The following is a 26,940-nucleotide window of genomic DNA, read 5'->3' as shown; positions in this document are numbered from 1 at the left end:
GACAGAGTGTTTTTTTAAGTCCTGTGGGGAAGGGGTTTCTTTCTTCTCCTTTTTCTTCCCTTCAAATTTTCTCAACTCAGAGATGCGTGAAATACTTATTGAATTACAACCTGCTGTTTATGAATCACTCAGATACTGGCCCAATTAAATAATAAGAAGACCATCTCTATAGAAATTGACTCATTTTTATGTCACTTAATTTTTTTTAGATGGCAGTTACAGAAAAGAAACTCTCAAAAATGCCTTTATTTTGGGATAGAGGTTTGAGGCTGGGAGGGAAATAGCCCTCCTGCACTGTGCTAACATTATTTCAGTGTAGGAGATCCCTTGTACAGAATTTGGATGCTAATTTGTAATTTTTCTTGTCCAGGATAAATGTTTAACTAACTGCTGATTATAAGGGAAGTGCCTCTATTAACACGTAAAATCCTGAATTTTATTGTGAGTAGTTTTTGGATGTATCTTAAACTGAGACTGAATCCCCAAACACTTGAAAAAGACTAAAAACTACTTAAAACTGAAATAAAATATTTGGATGTTCTTAAACTAAATTGTTTCATTTCCAGTCCTTACGCAGGCAAAAAGAATTAATTTTGAGCTGCTGCAGCTCTGAACTGCATTACTAGGGAGAGGATGTTACCACTAACCACTGGCATTTGGCAGTGCTATTTTGCTTTTAGAGTAGATTTCCTGGCAGGAATGTGTATTACTCAGAGTTAAGAGGTACTGTCATGTACTAAACAGCTTTGGTAGAAGAGTGACCACAGTCATGCCAAACCCAAGTGATTGTTTTTTAGTAGTCATAGATAAGTTGCATGAGAAGAATGAAGGAGTGTTTCAGTTTAAGGGAAATTTTAGATAAAATATCATTTCAATTAGCATATTATGCTGCTTTCTCTCATCTGTGTGTTTCTACTGTAATTCAATTGTGAAGCTTCAGGGATTTTTTTTTTTTTTTTTTTTTGGTTGGAAACTAATTATCAGCTTTCATGCAATTCAATAGATCTTTGGCTTTCTACCCCAGTTCATAATTTTTTTTTTCTGCTTGTATCACTGAAATTAATTGCAGTTTGTAACCTGTCTAGAAATTATTCAGATTTTAACAAATTTTTGTGCTACATTCAAGTCTATTTCCACAAGGAAAGAGGATGTTTCCAGCAAATTTGAAAGCCATGAATATGTCACTGTCAGCAAGCTTTAGAATTCTAAGTTAGGGTTTTAAGTTTGAACATTATACAGTTATAAACCATGTATACATATGCATACAACATTCTTTCAAAAATGCTTGCACCTCATGTCAAAGTTCCAGCCCTTGAGTAATTTATGCAGTAATACAACTATAAAATAGTTTAGAGTGAAAAGGGCTTCTAGAGGCTGTTTTGTTCAATGTCTCACTCATTGGGTTAATCTGGCCCTTGTCCCAACTGAGTCTGAACATCTCCAAGGATACAGATTCTATAGTCCCTCTGGGGAGCATCTCTCAGTGTTTGACTGCTATTACTGTGAAAAGCTTATTCTTTATATCTAGCCACAGTTTTACTTGCTGTAATTCCTTCTTTCCCTTTCATTGTGTAGCTCCAAAAAAGTCTGTCTCCTTTTCTACACCCTCTTATTAACTAGGTGTATGCAGTGATGATGTCCTTCCATGGCCACCTTCTCTGGGCTGAACAGACCCAACTCTCTAAGCCTTTCCTTGTACACCATGTGCTCCAGGCCCCTGACCATCTTGGTGGCCCTCCCCTTACTGGAATGCTTTATCATCCTGTTGCTTTGGCTAGAAGTTCTCATTACTTTGCCATTAATTTGTTGTCTCTCAGATTCCTGACATCATAAGAAGTAGATTGTGAAAGCATATAATTAGCACTGGAAGTGTTCTTCCCTTTTCTGGTTTGTGTCACCCTTGGAGAACACCTAGTTGCACGTGAATGTGCACATACTAGTTCTAAAAGTCTAATTGCAGAAATACCTTTCTAGGTGCCAGATGGACAGAGAGCTCTCGTGAGGACTCATCTCAAGAGCTCCATGTATTCAAGGAGGTATCTGCCTCCTGAGATCTATCTGAGCTGATAAAAAAAATGTTGAAGAGGCTTTATCATTTTGAACATCATGTAACAAAGGTATTATATAGCATGCTCTCTAAAGAATTCTTTGCTGCATATTTGGTATATGAGCTGAGCATCAGGTGTAAACATTCATTTTTCATTAATTTGTAAACGTAATGTCCTTTAATATTCATCCATCAGCACCTGCACTGTCAAAGTTAAATTTTCTCACAGTTTTAGTATTTGGTTACACAATTTTCTCCTATCTTAAAAAGTATCAAGTAGATGACATGCTCAACAGAATATTCAGACAGAAGATGTCTTTTCAGTGGCAGATGAAGTAATTTCTCTTCACAGTTTTTAAAAGAAAATAGCTCCTTTGGTAGTAAATGCCACAATAACATAAAAGTAACTATATGCAAAGATGCTGCTGCTTTTTGCAGTTTCTTTGGGGAGAGAATATTCATAATTGTCTTAATCACTCTCAGGTTTTTGTCTTTTCTGTATGTATTATGCTGTCTTCAAGTTGTTCATGTTCCCAGTTCACAGAGAACACATTTTTCTTTACAGTTACACTAAATGATTCTCCTTAAACACTCTCCTCAACAAATCAGTCTATACCAGCAATATAAAACAGTAAAGCTTCATAAGAGATGAAGTACTGCTATTTTTATAGGATGCAAACTGGATTAAAATTTGCAGAGTCCTGATGTGATCCCTACTTATAAACTTCCAGAGTTTGTCAGAAGAAAATGCCTTATTACTGTTTTTTCAAAGCTCTCACTTGCATGTATTACACAGCCTAAAAAAGAAATACTAACTGTCCTGTGAATCATGAATACGAAGCAAATTCTTCAAAATGAAACTTCAGGAAGGCTTTGTGTTCCAGGTCTTATTTTAATTCAATCTTATGACAACAGAAAGAAACAATCATAGCCACTTTGTGGCTGGCTTTTGCTAAATGCCTAGGTTTCACCAGGACAGATTTTACAGAAAAAGAAAGTTTAATCAACAATTATGTTCCTTAATATTTCTTTGAAAGGTTTGTTTGATTATTTGGCAAATTTCATTTTGCTTTTTTTTACAGTGACAAATGAACCAAAGCAAGAGGTTGCCATCTCCACACTGACCTTGCATCCAAACTCCTGGCTACCAAATTAAGCTTGCTGGTATAGTACTGAATTTTGCCTCTTGTGAGTGTGATCAGCTTGAGGAGTCTTTTGAGAAAGGTGGGGAGCTCTCTGTTGGTTGCTATGGAAGAGACAGGCACAGCTGTAATTTCATTTTATAATCTGTCTAGCAAATGTAACCTCATTGAAAACAACAAATTATTAGTCTCAAAATGTCTGGCTACTGATCATAAACTTCCCCCTTGGTAATCTCTAACCAGAAATGCCCTGAAGTGTTTTTCAGTGAGAGAACTATTAGCAATCAAAGATATCTCATGATGTGAGGCAGACATGAAGAATCTTGCATCCAAACAACTTTACTGCTGAAGTGGGAACTATAATTGGTCCTGAAGGACTACCACCTCTGTTCTCAATTTCCTATAGCTCATAATATTTTCAAACTGAGATATTAGAAGGGAGAAGGTTTTCTGTGTTTTCTAAGGGTCTGATTATGGATGGAACAGAGTTCTTTATTTGCAGTCATAATTTCTGTTGTGGCATAATCCATGAGTGGATTCACGCAAAAAGACTGGATGTTTACACCATAATCTAAATTATATAGTGTTTTTCTATCTAACACTGCTTTCTCATGAATCATACTTCTTAGATTCCACCTGTTGTCTAATCACTATGTTAGCAAATAAACTTAAGCCTCTGTGATGGAGGAACAAAAATCAATCTTTACTGTGTTGTGTCATTATCTTGCTATTGACTGGTTTTGCATTTAACAATTTCCAGTTTCATTTCTGTTTCTTTTCACAGTTCATGTCAGTAAACACCATGTAGAGCATTTTTTTTCCTTATTGCTTTGAAGGCTAGAAGTGTCTCCCCTTCTGTGCCATCAAATATGACCCTTATGATGTGTTGTGTTTTTTCATTAAAAGCAACAATGTCCGTATATATTTGTCCTCCGACCAGTATTTTAATTAGATGTGGACTTTTAAGAGAAGACCTTTGGTAGTGTGCCGTTTTGAAGATATGATCTCCATACACTGAAGTCCCAGCCATATTTTTAACAGAACCTTTGATGCTCTGAGAAATGCCTGCAGGGCTCTAAATTAATGTCTCCCACTGATAATTATGGAGTTGCCAAAGTTAGCTAATACTGACATAGCAGAGGCATGAAATTAAATATTTTTGTAACCTTCCATAGCAAGGCTAGAGCAGAAGTCCAGGAAGAAAATTTATCTGCAATACACTTGAATCATATAGGTTCTAGTAATCAAAGACCATGGTAAAATTACTTGATTGAAATTTCAAGAAAACAAAAAGACCTTTCATTTAACAAAGCAGATAATTAGCAACTATCCAAATAACAATTTTTAAAATTAGTAAACAACTTGAAGAATTTGCTTGAAATTTTTCTTGAATATCTAAAGTATTGCTATATGGTTTTAAACCTAATGGGTTACTTTTCTGTTTAGAGAATAATTTGTTGTGCACCCTTCCAAATTGCATGGCTGTTTTGTAATTGCAGGCATACTGAAAGCAAGACAGCCTATGACTAAGCAAGAATAAATCAGCCCAGTTTCCTCCTATCAATTCATTTTCTTTAGGCTGAAGACCCTATCCTTTTGCTTGAAAGATGTAATAGTACTTGCCTGCTTCTTTTGATGACAAAGGAATATTATCTCAAAATGAGTCATCTACTCTATTTTTATTGGCCATTGCTGTGTTCCACTTTTACATCATGAAGATATGATCCTGTATAGAAGCCTGTTAGGAATGACAAGTGTCATCAAATGATAACAAGTGGTTTGATAAAACAAGGAAATATAAGCTGCTAAGAAAAAAAGGGAGACAAGAAGAGAGGAAGGGACCAAAGATAAGGAAATATGATGAAAAAACACCATAGCAACAAATCCCCCCTGCCTAATTCAACAAAATGTGCAAAAGAGAATAATTTGCCTCTGTGAACCCTGCTAAAATTTGAATCTGCTGCCTCTCAATTTGGCTGCTGGGACCAGGAGAAACAATACCAGTGGGAGATTTCTGAAAAAACACAGCCAAAAGCATTACAGTCACACAGAGAGTGTGGGCAGGGGTACAGACAAAGATGATGAGGAAGTCAAAGTCTCCAGAGACTTAAAGTGAGCAGAAAGCTTGTGTTTGTTTTTAAAGGTAAAGTGTGGTTTCATGAACTAGGGACTAAGGGTCCAGCTAGGTCCCAAGCTAAAGTCAGAACATCTTTCCTAGCAACACATGATCTCCCAAAAAGCTCCCATGGTTGTTGTTAGCCATAACACACTCTCCCCTCTCCCTCGGTTCCCCTGTGCCATCTCCACAATTGACCATCCTTGGCCAGAGCTACTAACAATACAGCTGCCTGGCTGGAGATGTTCATTCTTCACTTCTTTCAGCTTTGGAACTGAAATAGCCTGACCTGAAACCATTGTTATCCCTGAGAAGTAGGTTATTTTTTGGCAGTATTACAGAAATGGACATATATTTGCAACTATATATATTCTTACTAGCACTTCAATTAGAAAAGAAGATTCATCTGCCAAAAGGAGAGTGTGTAGTAATGTTTGAATTAACACTAAGTATATTTTCACTTGAAATATTCTTTTTGATTACTGACATTTAAGTGCCTCAGCGAATTATCCCCATAATGTTTTCTTGGGGAATATTTACTTCATGTAAAAACAACTTGTGAACTGTACCTCTCCTAACCATTAGTGTGTTTTGCCATACAACAGTTACATACAAGTAGTAAGATAGTGACAAGACAAATGGAAAAGATTTATCAGAATAACTATTGCTTGAAAGAAAGAAAATTATAGTGAGGACTGCAAAGAAGAAAATTACATGTTGTCATCATTTATTTCACACAGGAGAAAAGTTGTGTTTTTCCATACTAAGTGTAGCTTCAAATTTGAAGAGCCTTATATAAACTCTGTATAATTCCAAATAAATAAAGCTGTATTATAAGCCTCAAGATAAAAATTCAAAATTATGAACCACCATCATGATCCCTTATTTCCTTGTGACTATTGAAGCAATACTGCCTAAATCAGATACAGAACATGACTGCTCTTATACCTTGAATACAGAATAATAATTGTCTATAGCATGAGAAAAGAGTGCTTTTAAGCATCATAGACCTACCCAAAAACACTACGGAGGGTAAAATGAACTTCAGGAATTACACAGGATCAAATAGTGCTGCTACAGCTCTATCTCTGGAAAGTTACTGCCAGAGAAGTAGAGAGAATATTTGCACCTTAAGGTTAGATGTTTAACATGCCCATCATGTCTTGGAAAAAAGCTGTGTGTCAGTGCACTTACATGTTGAGCCAAGTATGCCTTTTCTAAAGTCATAAATTACATGGTTTAATTGAAATCTATTTTAAAATCAATTCTGTTAACTCAGTACCTCTGAATTCACTGACGCAAATAGAACAGGAAAAAACAGGTTTAAGCTGATTAAAGAGACTGAACATAAAGACTGAATACAACCCCTTTTTTCCTGTAGCCTGAGCAAATGCAGATAGTGTGGATTTATTCATGAGAAACTTAAGGCTAATGCTACAGAATTTTGTTTTTCAGGACAAGGAGGATAACCAGAACTTACTGGGAGAGTTTGCTCTGTTTTACTTCTGTTTGCATCATGCCTCACGTCATTTGCTCTCACATAGATTAAATTCAGAAAAATTTTATTTTAAATTCCATTTCAATATGTCATGAATCACTTTCACTTAAGAAATGACAGCTTAGAATCACATGAAATTGCTTCCAAAAAGGAGCAAGGTACCTTGCCAGGTATTAACTAATTTAGAATCTTTTAAGTCCTTCAGAAGAACCACTGAAATCTCAGATATTCAGCTCAGCATCATGTCCAGAAATTGGTATGAATGTGAGAAGACCAAAGAGGGTCTTTGGTAGCTCTGATCTCACACAGCACAAAGGGGAGGACTTCTTCCTTTCTTTGCTTCACGTGTTCTGTCTGCAGCATTCACTGTATATCAAAACCACCTACAAACTCCTACAAATAGGAATATTTATTCATAATCTTACACTCCATAAAATTCAGTGACAGCCTTAGGGTTTTTTCTAGAGGTTTCTGATACAGTCAACATCAGCAGGCTTGCACTGTGATTACATGGTTGGATTTTCTTTTTTAATTTTTTTTAAGTACTGTCATTCTGCAAGTGTCCCAAATGTTTTCAACCTTATCAAATTTCTCATCAGCAAAATCCTATGCAGCATTCTTTTATGGTTATGACTGTTTTTCAAGTGTGGTCTCAAGTGTACTTGATGATTCTTGTAGGACATTTCAGTACTAAAGGCACCTATAGGCCTTCCAAGATCTCAACTTTTCTCCTCATATCCTCTATTTCCATTAAGAAAAAAAGATGTATAAATAAGGAAATTATTTTCCCCTATAGTATTTTCTTCTGTTAATGCATACAAAAAAGAATCAAAAAAGTCTGATTTCATATTTGGCTCCTTACCTATTGTCATTCAAGTTCAATTGCTAAAAAGTTTTTACTACGGCACCTTCTGGCTCTTTTTGATAATAGCAATTTGCGCATTGACTTCAGCAGGAAAAAATCAGGACTTTGAAGTTACTTATCTAGGTACAAAATGCACTTTTTAAAGTTTGGCAGGAATGAGATAAAAAGCATGCTTCCCTTCATTGTTGCCAGGTCAGCACACTGAGGTTTTTTTAAGATCAAGCTCAGCAATGACAATCCAGTGGGCACCAAATTACAGCAATATGCGTTTCTTCTGCTTCCTCCTTTCTTATTTAACAGTGTTTCATTACAGATTTTCAGTGCTTCATTAGCGTACAGAAGAAAGTTATTGTCACACTCTGTTTTGCTTTTTATTACTAAAATAAATTAATTATGGTTCTTGAAATTCACAAAACATTGCCACTTCCAGTGGTCTAAGTATATTAAGCTGTCTTCTTGGGAAAAAACAATAAGGCCACATCAGCAAGACTGACATTTATTTCAATCTCCTACTCTAAAATCTGTAGTTAACAAGGTCAAAAAGCATTGGGTGAATTATGGGACAAGAATTCTTAAGATGATTTGCAGCAGGGATTTATTATTAAGCCAAAATTGTATTGTCAGGGGGAAGCAGATATGTAGTGAATATGAGCAAAAAAACAGTCCATCTACTTTACATGCTGTCAAGTGTTAAAGGCAGGAATGATTCACAACTGCATAAATGGTGCAATTCTGAAACTATAGGAATTATTTCTTCTTGTATCAACCTTTGAGAAAAAATACCTTTGCATATGACTTAAGTGTGGAAATAACTAGTTTTTTCCTCCTCTCTAAGACTGGAAAGTATTTCCCTATGTCCAATTAAACTTTGTAATGAATAACTGACATACATAAGAATAAATTTGCTTGAAGTAGATCAAACCATACATTTTAAAACTTGCCTAAAAAGTTTCCTCACTGAGATTTCCTTTTCTCTCTTCCAAGTAATGGAGGTTTCACAGGCCTTTTCTAAAAATTCTTCTTACACTCCACAGGAGTAGGAGGCCTTGCATGTAGCTTCACATTCCTCTTGAAAAACTGTTGCAATATGCATCAGGAGTAAGTGAATGTTCCAAGAGGCTAGAGGATAGCATGGGAAAACAGGGTTGGATGAAAAGCCCATCCCATACTCTCCAAGAAGAAACTGAGAAGCTACAGGGAGGCTCTTGCTGTCTGTAGGCTTTTTTGGATCTTTGGCCTCATCCAACATATGTTGTTTGAGGCCAGCTCTAAGCATGTTCCCCACTTATTGTTATACCAGTGCTAAGTGATGTAATAACTGACCTGAAATAGTTTGCAGCATAAAGCAAAGCAAGATCTCTGAAAGTCCTGCTTTGCTGTTTCACCAAAGCCCTGAAGCAAGAATCAGGGAAGAAGGTGCTGCAGGGCAGGTGCAGAGAGATTGAGTCACCCTGTTTGAAAACCAATCTATGTCTAATTAGTGAACCCTTGTCACAGCCCTAGAAGGTATACAAGTATTGCTGCTCAGTTTTACAGCAGTCTGGGATGGAAAGGAACAAATTCTGCTGTCTTTTAAAAATGTCTTCAACCAGCTGAGTGAAGGCAAATTAGGCAGTAATAGCTGTGAATGTGCCTTATAAAGTACAACTTAATGCCCCTATTGGTTATAGTTGCAGTCTGCATGCTACAGAAGCCTTATATTTACTGTTCCTTCAATGCTTTATGATTTTATTAAATTTCACATCCACAAACTGCTTTTTCTTGGAACACATGATGGGATATATGCTGGAAAGCTGCTAACGGTTGGGTTACTCATACCAAAGGGAAGAGATTTGTGTTCAAGTATTGTAGTCTGAGCTTGATGGGTCTCTGAGCAAACTGGTCTAGAGGAAAGTGTCCCTGCCTGTGTGGTAGGAGGGTTGGAGTTAGGTGGTCTTTAGCCTCATTCTTTCCAGCTCAGGTAACTCTATCATTTTTTGATGTATCTTCTATGAGAGAGACTATGTCTGACATGTAAATAGGTATCCACTCTCTCCTAGCTCCTGAGAAACTTATGATGTAAGATGAATGACAACACATAGCATCTGAACACAGCACAACAGAAGTAGTACAAATATGGGTTTTCAAAACATACACTGAATTTTCTCCTCCCAGAGACCAATTCCTTTACACTACTAATATTTACTGGGTGAGTGGGGAAAGCAAGGAGGCTTGTACAGCTCCTGTTAGAACAGAAGGTTTAGTCTTGTACTCTGAATTAAACTGGACTCGGCAGTTGCTAGATTTATTGCATGTTTAGCTGATAAATATACTGATCATGTAAAAATATATTCCTGGCAAACAGAATAATATTATATACAGGTGTTCTTTTGGGGATATCTGCTGAACCTGGGAATCAGATTCAGTGTCTGAGAATACCATGTATTTCTTGTCACTGCTTAAAGCAATCTGTCCAGAACACATTATTTCATTGCCCTCTAGGCTTTTATTATTTAGCAAGGAGAAACTTTTTTTTCCCTTCTGAGTGGATGTCACTTGAATATAACCAGAAGAGCCAAAACTGATTTTGAACGTCTTGAAAGAACCTATTACACAAATAAAGTGCACTTCAGGGCTTCCATACTGATGAGTTGAAAGAAAGACACTTTCAAATTGATGCATGCTTGGGAATGCTAATGAGCAGTCTTGGACATATGACTAAACAGCAGCGTTACAATGCTGTTGACTAGTCATCTTCTCCAGGACGTGTCTGCCAAACAATAGCTACCAATTTTATTTTTATTACAGAATCTTCTTCTGTATATGGTATTCCTTCTTTTTTTTTTTTTCTTATTTTTTCTCTCTTTTCATTGTTTTTTTAATTCCTTTTTCTTCCTCATTTTCTCCTACCTGAATATTAAAAAGAATCCATATTAGTAAAAAATTCTTGTTTACGGTCAGTCCTTATATTAAAATATCTCTGATTTTTTTAAGCAACAGAAGCAGCAGCAAAAGTTCAGAAACATTCTATAGTTTCTCTAATATGGAACTAGGGCATGTAAATGGGGAAATCACTTTGATAAGAAGTACTTCATCCTTGGGTAACTGATTTCTTCATTTTTTCTTTAAACTGCAAAATGTATGTCAAGATTGCTTGCAGATATAACTATTACAGCGGTATTACAGAGAATTCTCAACATTTCAATAGCTCTGGCAGGAGGAGTACATAATATTCTGAATATCTCCAGGTATACGTGTATGCCTGAAACCACTGAAGTTTCCTCACTTTTCTAAGATCCAGTCTTGATTGTTTTTAGCACGCTACTTTTAAAACCTGCTGAATGCTCAGCCTTGCTAGTTACTCTCTGAGCCTTATTAGGGTGATGCCTGAGGTTGTCATATCAGGACTGTATTCCCTATATACACGTTTTTCCCCCCTCAAAAAGATGTTACCAGCCTGTAGGAAAATTAATACCCTAAGCTGCCAACAACTGGAAAAGCCCAATGGCTTACAAATAAAAGGGGTGATATGCTGTAACAGATAAAAGCTTTATGATGCATTTATATTCTTGATGGATATGAAAGGCTAGGGGCCAAATATGAGACTATATGGCCAAATACATTATGTTAGCATTGACAAACATGACAGCAAGGAAAAATCACAGAGAAATTCAGAGATAAGAGCAAGGAAATTGTCCATTTCCTTTATTAAAGAAGCTTATATTGAGAAAACACACCTTGGGAAATACATAAAGGAACCAAGAAGAAGATGGTCACTAAAGACAAAACTGCTGAGTGCAACTAAGCTATAATTTCTTGGTCCAGGGGCCATCAACAGGAACAATCAGTATTGTCCAAGGTTAAATGTGACTCAAAACTCCTAAGTGGCAATAACTGTCCACACAGGAAGAAATGACAGTTGTTCCATTACACTGAACATAAATTAAAAACATTTGTCAATGAGTTCTAATAGCAAGATAGAGTGACTTTTATGCAAGTGAAGTCTCTTGAAGAAGCAACTTCTCCTATATATTGACTATAAGTTTGAATAATAATCTTTATGTCAACATTTCTTTCAGAAGACAATGTCATTTTTCTTAAAATGGGCAATAAAATCAGACCATCAGCTCTTCTAAAAATAATATCCATATTTTGCTATCAACAAAGTAGTTCTTTAAATGTATTTAAAGACATTTTCCAGATTTGATTCTTTCTATACAAATATTTGAATCATTTATGTGGCTGAATGTGATTTTACAGATCATTAAAAGTTTGCACAGCCAGAAATGCATTCCTGAAATCCACATTTTACTTATATAAAAAATTGACATGTTAAACAGTCTGTTTAAAATGGTCATACTGATGCATCAAACTTTATTGTAGTTGTCTTATGATGTCAGAACTGTTTGTGCTAGTTTCTTTACTGTCATCATATCATTACTTTATAAAAGATATGTGATAGGCTTAAACATTCTGCTTATCTAACTCATTATTGATAACCGGACTTCTGCACTGCCAGATAAACACTTATCTTCAAGCAACATCGTATTCAAAAATTTAACAGGTTGCAGTTATTCATAATTGCATCTGCTGAAGCTGTAGCCTAAAAAACACACTGTATTTTCTTAGAAGATAGTGTCTTCTGGAAAGGTGCTTTTTTGGGGGAGGAACTGCTGTGTCATTGTTGAGGTATGAGAGTGGGCAGGTACTGCATACACCCACAGCCATATCGAGGGCTTTCTATCTAACTACAAAGCTTTTGTAGTGTGAGTCAGCTGGGTCCCTGAGAAAAGAGAGGGTGAGCACAAGAAATTATAAGGTAGGAAAGTGTTACTCTTGTATTACTACACACCACAAGAGTTTACTGAAATTACTATTTTAAAATCCAGTTACTATAAGTTCTGTGGTCCAATAAAGGTATAGCTAAAGTATGTCTGTTTCCTAGCCACCATTGTTTTAAAAATGTCTAGTCCTCAATTTCAAAATATCCGATGGGATGTGTGTGCTTTAGCCATTAATCAAGACTAATGTTAAAGGTTTTAAATCATAAGATCTGAAATGATATTTAGGAAAAGGAGAAAGTTCAGCTTTCACCCCTTTGAAAGGTCAAATAAGAATTAAAAAAAAGTCCCCAAACTTTTATAAAAGCAGTAATATCTTGCCTTTGCATGGTGTTTTTTTTTCTGAGCACTGTATAAACATTAATAACAGCAAGAGTTCTGCTACCTGTGGAGTCTCCATTTTACAGATAGGATAAAATAAGGAATGAAAAAAGTTATGGTCTGAACTGTCAACAGTGCCACTTAGGTCAATCTTAGAAAACCTTACTTAATTTACGGTATTACATAATAACCAAAATTCCCAATAAATTTACAGAAAATATTAATAATTCAGTAATAATGTAGCCAGAGCCAGAACTCCGGAACATGTTCTCTTAAAAATTAACTGCCTTTCTCACAGCCACACGTAGGCAGCAGGAATGGCACTAGAAAGCTCTATTTGAATTTTTACCTCAGGATTAACACAGGGCATAGAGTCATCAGATAGCAACCAGTAAAACTGGTAATGTGTCCTCTGTATTAAAAAAAAAAAAAAAAAAAAAAATCAAATTGCAGGTTGGGTTTTGATTCTTTAGGGCAAAAATCAGTGTTAATGGTGTATTATGTCTGGTCAGCCTCTTTGAAGCCATGTCAACTCATGTTTTGACTTGCACGCTGCAAAGTGGCAGTACTTTAATTCTGCTCACTAACTGGTACACAGAACTCCCTTGCATATATCTTTTGAATCTAACTTATAGTTGTATTTTTTGTTTCTAGAAAAATCACACATCTATACCGTGTGATAGAACATGGTGTAGGTACACTCCAGTTACACCAGAATATGTATGACCCTCAGTGTGAGCATGAGAAACTCTACAGCACAACAGTGTGTCAGCATCAGTGCCTGCCACCAATTGACTGACTGTCAGTTTATCATCCCACTGTAAAACTTTCATACCTTCTCTCTGTGAGTTTTCACAGTCAGTTCCTTGCAACACAGACTTCTTTTCTTTCTTCCACACAGCTGGATGACTTCTTCCTGTCCCTAACATGACCACCTAACCATTTCTGTCCCTAGTAGCACATACTAACCCTTACTATCCCTAGCACAATTGCCTAAGCCCTTCTCGTCACAGCAGCATAGCCAACCAACTCCAGCTCTCCTCTAAACCAGCTAATCCACTCTTGTATAACACTCATCCTTGTTGGACCATCCTTATTGGACACAGCTGTGATCTATAAAAGGTAAGGCTGTTCCTGCTCTGTGGTGATTAGTACACCTGCAACTCCTCAGGGGTGAGATTGCCTTCAGCACTGTCTCTAGTCTCTTACAATCCATTCTCTCACAACAGTGGTCTGTCTAGCCCTCTATTCTGTCTAGCACTGGGAAGAGCAACCCTGGCCATTTCTCTTGGTTGTCTCCCAGCATCCACAATCACTGGATGCATGTTGCTAGAGAATACATCCATGACCATCTCCTTTTAGTATCTATTTATATGGATTTTTGACCATGAATTTGTCTAATCCCTTCATGAACATGATGATGCCTATTCTACAGATTTTCTGAGTTTCATTGGCTAGTATCTAGTTCTTGTCACTCAACAGCACCTTCATGTTTTCATCATAGCCCCCTGTGCTGGTTTTGGCTGGGGTAGAATTAAGTGTCTTCACAGTGGCTGGCATTGGGGCCAGGTTTTGTATTTGTGCTGAATACAGAGATGTTTTGTTATTACTGAAGAGGGCTTCCACAGAGCCAAAGTCACTTCTGCTTTTTGTACTGCTGCACTGGCGAGGAGAATGGGGCTGCCTGGGAGGTTGAAAGGACACACCCTGGACACGTGACCCCAGCTGACCAAAGTGACACTCCAGAACATATGACATAATGCTCAGTATACAAAGTTGGGAAAAGAAAGAGGAAGCGAAGGGCATTTGGAGTGATGGGGTTTCTCTCACCAGGTCACTGTCACACATGATGGGGCTGTGCTTTCCTGGAGATGGCTGAACACCTGCTTGCCCATGGAAAGTGGTAAATTTTGTTGTTTTTCTTTGCTTCTGTGTGCATGTTTTGCTTTCTTTATTAAACTGTTCTTCTCTCAACCCACCAGTTTTACTGATTCTCCTCTCCATTCCACCACATTGTGGGGAAGAAGGGGATTGGGCAAATGGCTGCGTGGTGCTTAAATTCCAGCTGGCCTTAAACCACAGCACCCCCTCCAGTTTTTCCTCCTCCAAACTGAGAGTTGTAGTTGTCTCTTTATGTAGGCAACTGCTCTATCTTTAATCATTTCAGTTGCCCTTCTCTAGATCCATAGCTTCTTACCAATTAAGTAAACATGCACTTCCAGGCTAAACAGCTCCACTCAGCCTTGCTGGATTGGGCATCCCTGCCCTGTTTCAATGTCTGGTGTAGTCCTGCCACAGAAGAGTGATTTTATCTACTGACTGCAACAGTAAGACTGCCCTACATTCCCATCCCTGTGATTAAAATAGGAACAGTAGCTCACATAGCACGTGGAAATATTATTTTTTTCCTTTTAATTGAAAGAATAGGAATAGAAAAGGAAACAATTTCATTATGCTTTTAAAAGGGATTTGGAGATGCTGGCAATCTCCAGAAAAGCTTCTTTTTACTGCATTTTGCGCCAAACGTCACAAAATTACTGTTCAGCTATGCACTGACTGCACAATGCAGATTTGCTTTGTGGCTGCCTGGATTAAATTTAGTTTTAAAATATACCTTCCAAACCAAATCCAGATTCTCAAGCTGTCTTTCATTTATAGAGGTAACAAAGTCCTTTCCATTTTTCAGTGTTCTTTAAAAAATGATGCTTCTAAAAACAAAAGGAATTCTCTGTCTTAAAAGTAGGAAGATACTTGGCAGCTTTATTAAACAAAACAATTAATTTAAATGTTTTAGAAGAAGGAAAGAAATTAGATGATTATTGACTTGTTTGACTAAATAGGCGCTGCAAATTCATCCTGGGGTGATAGATTAGTGACCTCATTCTGGTACACAGCTTTTACACCTGGTAGAGATACTACAGGTATTTTACAGATCATAAGGATATCATCATGGCATTCAAAAGTCACAAACTCCTCCTGTCTTCTGCCACCAAATGCTGTGTGAATACAGGCATGCTACTCAAGTCACGGATTTTTCTAGCAAAATTCCATTGGAATAAAGACCTTAAATCAATAAAAAAAATTATCCTTGTTTTCCCTTGGTCTAAAATCTGTGCCTGTAACAGAAGCATAGTATTACTAGTGCATCAGCCCAAAGCATGGGCAGCCCAGGGTAGCATCGAGTCACTCAACCTCATAAGTAAAAAATATAGACATCTGAGTGATACAAACACCTTTCTGTTCAAACAGAATATTAGGATGCCTTCATCCAGTGAAATGTGTGACTTATTTTATTTTTGTGCTGTCCTGAAACCCAGTTTCTTGGCTTGTTGCTGAGTCCTGATGAACAGGACTGATTGCAGCAGAAGGGGTCCTCTGGCCTCTTAGGATGTCTTTAGAGTGAATCCACGACACAGAGCCTGAGTGTGGCTCTGATACCTTGTGGCATGTTCACTCTCCATAGATTTGCAAACCTTGCCCTGCTGAGTGTGCTGTCTTCCTTTAACCTCCTGTCAGGCCTCAGAGCATCCAACATATCCTCCTGCTGTCACTCTGTAAATACACTGCTCTGTGGGCCACTTCTTTTCAGGTGCTTCAAAGCAAAAGACATGAATGTGTGCACAGGCACAGACATGGACCTTGGGGCTGCAATCAGAGTGCCACAAGAGGTCTGTGGTGTGGGAGGTTACTCAGAGGCACACGGGTCACTCCTTGCTTCTGCCAGCCAGTTTACAGCAGATGATTCTCTCAGCACCCCCATACCCTCCCTGGGCATACTTGGGCTCTTTATGTAGGAGATTAAGGCCATAGTGTCAGTGGTGTATGTGTTCCTGGCTTTAATGTCCTGCATCTGTTTACCCAAGTCCTTTTCCCCAAAGCTGTTGTTCACTAGAGTAATAGTTTTGATCCCTTCATACTGTCACTGCTTCTTGGTGAAGCTTGAAAATATCACAAGGCTAAATGAGATCTTTGTTTACCTTAAAATAGACTCCAGCAGTTCTAAGACAATTGTAGTTTAAATATGGAGCAGAAAAAGATCTCTCTGGAAAAAACTCTTGGATCTCTGCCGGAGCCACTGCAGAGCTGCCATTTCTCCATTAGTTCAATATTCAAATGCTAGACTGAAAATGACTCTTGCTCTTCCTCACAAGGACTACTTAAAAATGAAAATTACTCTAAATTGCCAGGCAATAATTTCTCTCAGGGGTCTGCTACATTTTAATTCAACTTACTTCTCTCTTTTCTCCTATGTACACCATCCCTCAAATGTTCTATTTCCTTAAGGCTGTTTATACTCCACCATTAAATTTCTGCACTCTGTCTGCCAGCAAAAATAATCAAAAGTAGGTGATTGCAGAAACCAAGGGATGCCTGTCTTAGCTGGCACACCTGGCTACAGCATTTATACAAGGTTGGGTAAATTGACCATATGTGAAAGTCCTCCCACAGAGTAAGAACAATAGAGATTTTTCATGATCAGGATAATAGTTTATTATTTCTCAGATCACAGGTAATGTTTTACAACTGCTCTGAGTGAAATGGTAAAGTAATGAATCTATAACTACCACTTAAATAATGGAGGGAAAAAAAGCCTCTATGCCCAGCAATGAAAGAGGCTGGAGAGCCAAACACAGGTGGGAAAAAGCCTGCAGAACATGATACATTGAGAGCTTTCCTCTTGAAGCCCTCAAGGACTCTCCTCTGTGCAGGAAAGGTTCACCTGTTCATCTCTGTAACTTCTGCAGTCTTGCTTTCATTTTGGTCTGCTCCTGAATTATCTACCTATACGCATATGCAGCACACAACTGAGCAAAATCCTGCTGAAATTTGCATGCCTTCAGCACTTGATACAAAAGTGCCTTCAGAACTTGATACAACAGTGCAAAATTTAGTGGTTCCTTAAATCAAATGATTGACATGAAAATATTTCTAACAGCTGTATACTGGAACACTAGAATTGCTGAGAGTAGGAAGGGCAATTTCTTGATTTTCTAGTTATTAGAAACTTCAAGAGGGAGGATGATATTTTCTATGAAGGAAGAAGGATCAGATCATCCTTTTCACCAGCACACATGGAAAATGGCCAGTGAGCAATTCATTCTTTACAAAACAACAAATTTTTTTGCCATACATTCTGCAATGCTTGAAATCCATAACCTGGAAAGAGCTGATTCCAACAGAAGCGTGTCCTTCATAGTACTGCATGTGCTTGCATCCTTAAACCTTTCTGGTTTATCTTGATCCACTGAAGTCTAGAGAGTTTCTGTGAGTTAATGCTGAGGTGGATAAACCAAAAAGAGGAAAGGAGTACCAAATTGATGTGGAGCTGCAAGACATAAATCAGTGTCAATCAATATTCTATGCTTTTGGAGACACTAATCAATAACAGGCACAGTATTGCCAAGAATGCCTTAGTTTTCATTAACGTATGAAAAAAAAAAAGTCAGAAAGAGTTTTTTCTGCTTTTTTGTTTGTTTGCTTTAGGTAAGTATGATGCATTGTGTCTCAGGGAGAAAACTGTAAGTTGTAAATTATGCAGAGCTAGGCAGAGGTGGTCTGTTGTGCATTTTTTTTCAGGGGTAGAACTATAATTATTTCTTTTCCTTTCTGTTTCTGAAATGTCTGATTATTTAGAAATTGAAACATGAAAACACTGATAGGGACTATGTGCAGGATAAAAAGGAGTGACAAGAAGGAAAGCTGACTGAATAGAAGGTGCTGAGTTTTAAGAATACCAATATCTCTATTTCTTTTCTGATGTTACAGATAACAGCCTTGGCAGTGGTGATCCCTGACGATTTAGTAGGACTGGTCTTATTCTTTTCTTACACTATGGTTAGATAAACAGTAGGCAAAGACAGTGTGTCAATTTGCAATTAATGGCATTAAAACAAGGCTGAGCCAGACATGAAAGTTGTGTTTAGCCTTGAATTTTTATAAAATTTGCTAAGATAATCTGACCTAAGCAATGCTATTAACACAGCTGAATGCATGGAGTGTGTATTCAAAGCAGGCTTTGATATTGTAACTAAATTAAAATTGATTTTGTAATGGGAATATCTGGTATTTTTTCTTACTTAAAAATCTCACTTCAAATGAAGTGGCTTGTGTTTGACAAGTGAAGGAAATCAAATAATTTATATGTGATGGCAGGCAAGATCATAATGAAGATATATATGGACACAAAGTTATCGATAACAAAAAAAAACATGTAGTACTCACCACATACTGTTCTTTCCTTTGCAGTTGTGCCATTGCTAAGCAACTAAAAATGGATGAATAATAGGTTTCAGATGTATATCTATACACTTATATTAGGCTTCATTTGCAAGCTCATGAAAGGGATTTGTGAAAAACTATCGTCTTTCTGATCGGGGTCCAATATATCTACTGCCAATAAGGACAAGAAAATAGATTATTTCTAACAGGATCAACTTTGGTTGATAAGCAACACAGTGGACTTTTTTTTTTTTTTTTTTCTTTTTAATGCACTCTTCTGTTTAGTAACAGAGCATTTTCTCAATTTTTCATGCTTCAATTTTTTAGTCACCATATTGTGACACTGTACAAACTATGCATCCCATAGTCAATATAATCATCACTGGTGAATAATCAGTAACTAAATGTTAAAATATTAGTAAAATTTCCATCAGTAGGGATTATGCATAGTTGTAACAGGTGGAAACATTTTTTCCTGAAGTAAATAATCTAATGACCTCTGTCATTTAAAATCAAGTTACTCAATCCCAATTGCATTTTCTACATGCTTCAGCAAACACCTAAATTCTTATTTCTACTTATGTTTCACAGTAAGGACAGAGAGACTGCTATAGGAGTATTAAAAGTAGCTGACAATTCACATTTTTCTACAGCCTGCTGCTCCTTCAAAAAGGGGGGGAAAAGGAAAAAAACTAGTCCCTTGATAATTAGTACCCTTTGTCAAAGCTTCAGTTACAGTTTGATGAAAAAAAATCCTAAATGTCAAGAACCATGCAGTCTGATAAATATGGATGACATTTAAAAAGCAGAGGAGGCTGTTTCTAGAAAAGCAGAAGAGACAAAAAGAAATGTAATATGTATTTATGTTGAGAAATAATTTTTTTACCATGTATTCTCCTCATATATTGACTATTTTGTACTCCTAGTTCTGTTTTTCATGATAGCGGTGATCCCTTTGTCTTATATCAAATGCCTCATCTGCATTTTGCAGTGTTTCTTCAGTGGAAAACAGTACATTTGAAAGACCCAGGCCTTTCCACTTGAAATCACTCAGTATAATTGATTGAAAAGACAGTCAGAGAACCCTCCAAATATTTTATTTTTTCAGTGTCGCTTAAATTTAGCAAAAAAAAAAAAAATGACACCCTGAGAAAATGAAATGGCATGTACTCGTAAATTGCTAACTGTGTGATACAGATCAGTCACAGCCCTCAGTGATTACTCTTTAAACAAGTCTGTCTCAGCAGCATATTCAAAGGAATTGACTTGCTGAATGTTAACAATCTGAAGGGGAAGATGTTTTGCTTCTGACAAGTTTGAAAACTTTCTTGTTGGAAAGTGTTTTTCAGCGGGTTGAAGCAGAGAGCTGCTTTGCCCGATTGCCCGTGCTGGGTGTGACAGTACTCCTACTACATTCTTTGTCAGAACAGCTCTCAATAAGCAAGCTGTAACAGAATGGAAGATTGTTATGGAATAAATAGCTAATTGAAAAGTATTGTGCAATAAGAAAAGATTAAGTGACCAAACTTCTCAATGACAGGGTTAGAAACGTGTGTCAGTGTTGCAGTGACAGAATGAGAGACAGGGGCTGTAATGAATTCACAATCTTCATTTCCTGGTTTATCATCCTGCCAGAGCCAAGAGCATTAAAAATGTAAATGCTGTCACACAGTAAGATGCCATCTCATCCTGCATTGACAGGATCCAGGTGCTGTGCCTCTTCTGACTTATTTTTGAGAGCTGGCAGTAGAAACAGCCAGGTCTCATCCATACCCTTAGTGGTAGCATACCTGAACTACATTGTCTAGTGGCTACCTGCCACAGCAGCTCTTACTGCTGGGGGTACCTGTGAGCTGCTCAACCAAATCTACTTTTATCAAAATTCAGTAGCTATAAACAAAAAAGTAGCCTACCATATTACAAAAATCAATTGTAAAATTTTATTTCTGGGTCAATTTCGTAATGTCCAAAACTGTGCTTGACTTATTTATGAATGTCGAATATGTCTTTCTTATTTAATTGCAATATATGAAAATCTAAAAATAAACATCTCTCAGATTATCTTAGCAAGGTCTGTCTTAACAGATCTTGACCCTTTATAATAAAGAGATTTTGAGATATCTTTCAGATGGAGGCAGTAATATATAGCAAATTTATCTCAGATATCAAATTGCACCTTTCATATATGAGTTTACTTAATAATCTGAGAGCTTTTGAACAGCTCACTAAAATTTCTGTCTGCCATCTATTTGATTCATTATCTCAGATATATCTCCACCACTGACTGCTTGGACTCCATATTACTTTGCACTTGTGAACTACTATACCAATTCTACAGGAACAAGGACTGAGACACCTGCATAAAAATAATGTGTGACATCTGCCTTGTGAGCATCTTTATTCCATCCCTAAACCCTTCAGTAGCTCAATCCATTTGGTGCCAATATGCAGATCACAGTAGTTCCCCTTTCCTCAGCTTTGTGAGGCAATTGAATGGTTTTCAGTTTATTTCAAGACTGTATTTCTCCCCAGACTTCCTCACTGATGCATGCTGAAGGGAAAGAAGAGCTGTTGTCATAGTAGTAGTCCTCTTTGCACCAAGAGGGATACAGTCTGGCCTCAGATAGAAAGATGATGCCCTATTAAAAAATATCCTTTAAAAGAGGGATTACAATACCAGCACTGAGAAAGTGCCCAAAACCCTATGTAATAAAAGATATGCATACAGTTGATATTTTTTTAACTGATAAGTGAGAAGGAAAATGAAAGAAGAGAAAAAATATTGGCAGTATTGACTATGTGGAAAGACACAAATCTTGAAACCATCTCACGAGGCATGTGTGCAATTGTTGCTCTCTGTTTCTAAGAAAACACAGATGTTCTTCCAGCAATCCACTAATGTACAGAGGTGTGACATTTTGCTGCAGTGCATGGTGTTTCATCATCTGCACTATGAGAAGGTCCTGAAATAAGGACTTCAGCCACCAATTTCAGCTGTGCTCCTAATTACTATTCTGTCCTGTTTCTGGTGAAATCATGGAGAGCATTGCCACTGTTTTTAGGGATACCAGGATAAGGCCTTTTGTGACGGAAATCCTGCAGTTAAACAGTACATCTCTATATTCAGGTCATTTTTATTTTCAGGATTAGTCACAGTATGGCTAATTTAAATGTCCTGCAGCACAGATAAAATACTTTCAGGTTATCTATTAAAAGCAAGGACATTCCTGCACTCATACACAACTGCTACAGCAGTTGTTCAGAATATATATACTGTATTTTAAGTCACAACCTTGCTTATAAAAATTTCCTCTGCCCTTGTGTAGTCTGTTGTATTGGTTGTGGGCTTTTGTTTTCATTGTTGATTTCTCAAGTGAGCTTTCCTTCTTGCACTGGACTGTTTGATATGCACAGCACAGCAGTACCTTTAACTGGGATGGTAGTTATGCAGAGAGAAACGTGGTGTTGTCATCTCCCTTCCTTCTGGGAGGGCTTTGCAAAAATTGCTTTTCATGAAAAAAAATCATTGAATCTTCTTAAGGGTGTTGGAATTCAAGTAGCAAAAGACTAGACAGAAGGTTATTTAAAATGTAATCCCTTTGTTTAAATATTCACATCCCTTAAAAAGAAAAAATCATAAAAGCGATGCATGGTTAAAAATCAATAAAATTTAACTTTTTCACATGCCATAGGTTCTGTTTCATAAAAATATGTATTTGAGAATGAAAGCCATGTGATATTTTTAGCATTGTCATTTTTTTCTAAGGCAAATGTAAGAATATTTCGTCTTCAGGAATAGCACTTCAGCATGAACTTTGAATCCCAACCCCCAGCCATCAGCTTCTTCCTAGATTAGCTGAGTGCATTGGGTCTATTTAACCATTAGCTTTTATTGAAGGATAGATGAATATCAGTCCCTGAAGAATAGTGAATTAGCTACTGCCTTGTAGCAAAGCATTTTCTCTTTTCACTCTACAATAGGTCTGCTATAAGCACAGCTTTTCATGATACAACTGGCAACTAAAGTGGCAGGTCTGCATAAGAAAATGGAAATCTTTTGGAAAAAAAGACTCTTAATGTGCAAGGGCTTTTACTTTCATTTTAGGAACCTTAGAATAAGGTGATCTTTTGAGAATAGAGTTTTACAATAAAAGGATTTTAGTAATGCTTAACTGGTCAAAAATATGTTCTAGTGAGTTTTAAACAACATATATTTAATTTCATATAGAAAAGTCATAGCATCTCTTAGGGAAAAAAATGCTCCAAAATCATTGAAATATGAAATATGGTAATATAAACCCTAAAACAAAGAACAGCAAAAACTTAATGGAGAATACTTATGGTAAATGAATTTCTGAATTTCTGGTGATGCATCTTATGTTTATCCCATTTATTTTCCCTTATTCTTTCTCTCCACAGAAGTCTAGTTGAATTTACATCAATTTAAGAAAAGAAGATAAATCAGAATTACTGGCTTTTTTCCTTTATTCCTATATTTAAAAAGATCTGTGTTTACACTGAAAGAAAGATATTAAGGCCATATTAAGGCCTGTTAGCTCTCAGCTAAAGCTCATGTAGGTCTTGGATTTTTCTTTTAAATTTGAACAAGACAGCATAAATAACTCTCCTTGTTTTCTTCAATAGAGAGAGGAAGGGAGCTACAGATGCTTATGCTTCAGTCCCTGATAACCACAGGACTAAAAACCTTCAAGGCAGACAACAGATGATGTATGGGTCAAAAAACCCAAGCTCTATTGGCATTACAATGTATTTTCCTACCTTTAAAGTGTTGTGATGCTTCAAATTTAATCACTTTGTATTTTAGTTAGAGAAAAAAAACCCCACAGGTTTGATAGCTTACATTAGAGGCAGAGAAACATGAGACAGCTTCAGGAACACAGTAGAATGCATTTTCACAGACTCCACTAATGATCAAGAGAGGTGACATCTCGGGGCGGGGGGGGGGGGGAAATGGGGATTCAGAGGAAATTTTTGGGAAGGAAAATAGACTGATATCCTGGGTTTGTTTCTCCAGCAACTTGCCTTCACACATGACAAATTGTAATTTTTTCACTATTAAAGTTACCAATCTACCAGCTTTTTAGAAATCACCATTCAGGCCTGAAAGACAGAGGAGAGCAATTGTTCATCTGACCAGTTATGTACTCAGGGATGCCAGGTGGGATCTCACATACTATGATAACTCTTCTGGTCCTAGCTGTAATGCTAATTGCTGTGTCATTTTCTTTGATCATTCACAACACTGGCTAATACCTTTACTAGTCACTCCATTCTTTCCTTCTTGATTAAAATACTGAAAGTAGAAATCTCTCAAAGAAATAAGGAACACAAATTTCCAGATTCATACTGGGGAGGAAATGATGTCTCTCTGGATGTAAAGAGAGAATTCCTGTAGCATCCTAAGGGCTTGATCTTTTTCTGTAATCAACCTAAGGTCAAAGACCTGGGCCTGATCCACTTGGTCTTCATGGCCTTGGAATTTAAGGCCCAATCTAACATAACTGTTGCCTTCTAGAAATACTTTGCTTTCTTTTTCTACATAAAGACTTGACAAACCAGAGGCTGCTGATCTGGTGTCAGAGGTTGTTCCAATAGCTGGCTGTCTTCCACTGGGTGAGTTATGAAATGTTCCGTTCAAATGGGCAGAATCTGTCGATACATTAGAAATAAAAACTCAGGCTTACCAATATCCTACTTGATCCAATTGCTGTGTAATCTTACTGTTTTTCTTATGTGCTGTGGATACAAAACAGCCAAACCCTCTTCTTGCTTTCTGACTAAAAGTGAAAGTAGCAAAAAGATTGCTTTGGAAGTTTAGGGAAATATAGTTAACTTAATATTTGCAGTTTCTTGCTTAGCTTTAGTTAAGTCCATAGTTGAGGAAGTCCAAAGTTCATCTTGCATGGTAAATACTACATGTGGCAGAGGAGTAAAAACACATAATAATATTTCAAGTGGCAGAACAGTGAAATTTGAGAGCCCACTTTTGAAGCTATTTGTCACAGAGTGTTAAACTACATTTGGAGCAACAGAGCAGTGTGTCAGAGAGATCGAGACAAAAGTGGGTAGCTATGTCCTGGATGATATTTTCACCTAGAAAGCAATTGAATCCTGCTCAGAAGCTCTCCCATTTCATCTGGCTTCTCCCCTTACAGAGTGTGGCAGCCCTCAGCCCAATCCTGAACAGGATCTCTGAAGGAAACCATATTGGGAGGTAGAAAAATATCTGGATTCAGATGGACTCAGATCTCTGTTTACTGACCTCAGTTTAACTGACAGTGTAGAAATGTTTTTTTGATTCATTCACTGGATCTAACCCATGTGTGCATCAGAAGCACAAAATCTTTCTAAGGTTGAGAGACAAGCTAGAGTTATTATGCAGTGTATCAGTATATCAGCCTAGGCTTGACTCTGAAGTAATGTGTAGGACTGGCCTGCTTTCCAGGTGAATAAAGTTTGAGTTAAACTTATCTATAGTGCTAGAGTGAAGAGTATCCCTTAAACATAAGGAGAAAGAGAATATAACTGCCTATGGAATTAATATTACTGTATCAGAATGTGGTATCAGAGATTAAAAAGAGTTCAATGCTTTCCAGAATGTACTTGTGTTGCCTTGTGATTGACTAAAACCCTGACAGTGAATAAAGCAGACCTTCTTTGGACACTGGCACTGTGACTTTGGGTGTTTCTGAATGCCAGAAAGTTTTAGTAGAGCTTTAATTCCATAAAGGCTCCAAGGTCTACTTATTTAATCCTCACGGACAATCAAAGAGTTACTAAACCACAAGATTAGAACATATCCAGAATAGAATTTCATTTTGTAGTATCAAAATGGTTTGGGTTGGAGGGGTCCTTATAGAATATATTGTTCCAACCCTCTATGGGTAGGGACACCTTTCACTAGACCAGATTGCTTCAACCTTGCCTTGAACACTGCCACTTGAACTATGACACTAAAGGCTGAGAATGTACAGCAATAGTGACCAATAATAAACAATCATTTTATTCTAAAGTGCTAGAAACTTCATTTCTTGACACACATAAACATGTTTAAGCTTGGAAGAAAATGCAAAGACATTAAAATTACTTCAAATGGCAGAAGAATTTCAGTAGATTGGTGCAGAGACTGCTAGCCTTCAGAAAAATAAGATGATACATTATCCCATTCCTTCTCTTGTTTGGTGGCAGCCACAGGACTGATCAGCTAGTGACAGAAATATTCCTAGTGACATCTGAATCCTTGGCACATTCCTCTGGCAGCTCTGGAGTCACCTTTAAGCTTGAAACAGTTATTTTGCTGGTGGCTGCCTACTATTACTAACTACTTGATAAAAATCACTATAAAACACTGGATGGACATGAAATTTTTTAGAGTTGTATCATAACCCTTTTGTCCAATGCAGCTAACGTTTCTAAGCTTGACTACATGTTGGAAAACTCTGCGTACAATATGTCACAGATTTGTGATGAAACATGGCAGATTTTTGTAAGTGTATTTCAGCTGTGTGTATCACTTTTCTCAGCCATGAGTTGCTCTGCAGTCAGTGTTTTTGTCTAAGAGCTCTACTGCACAAAATACAGTTGTGACAACATAATGGAAAAGCTTAAAGGGACTAGATTGCCAAGCAGCTAGAACAATCAAGTGTCTGTGAAAAAACAAAAGGCACTGGATTAATCAAATAGGCAGGCACTGTGGTAACTAACAGAAGTGACATTTACTGTTATCTCTGTTGTGTTTGGTGAACACAGTTTGTGACTTTTCCATCAATTTAGATACCAGCACATGTTATTTGCTCGTGCAGGAGCCACAGGACCATTTTATCATCTTTTCCCTGAATTTGTATTCTCCTTTGCAAGCTTTGATGAGTTTCATTAATTCCAGGGACTCAGG

At 37.1% G+C, this 26,940-nt stretch overlaps 1 long non-coding RNA gene across 1 annotated transcript in view; it reads left to right on the top strand.

Moving 5' to 3' along the window:
* Window positions 1-26,940, top strand: part of LOC137474042 (uncharacterized) — a 92,693-nt gene that overhangs the window by 13,565 nt on the left and 52,188 nt on the right. The window contains exons 2-3 of the long non-coding RNA XR_010999114.1: window positions 1,975-2,036; window positions 3,130-3,271. This is a non-coding gene — a long non-coding RNA (uncharacterized lncRNA). The remainder of the gene's footprint in view (window positions 1-1,974; window positions 2,037-3,129; window positions 3,272-26,940) is intronic.

Source organism: Anomalospiza imberbis, chromosome 5 (genome assembly GCF_031753505.1).
Source record: "Anomalospiza imberbis isolate Cuckoo-Finch-1a 21T00152 chromosome 5, ASM3175350v1, whole genome shotgun sequence".
Classification (NCBI taxonomy): domain Eukaryota; kingdom Metazoa; phylum Chordata; class Aves; order Passeriformes; family Viduidae; genus Anomalospiza; species Anomalospiza imberbis.
This window is presented reverse-complemented; position numbering and strand designations above follow the sequence as displayed.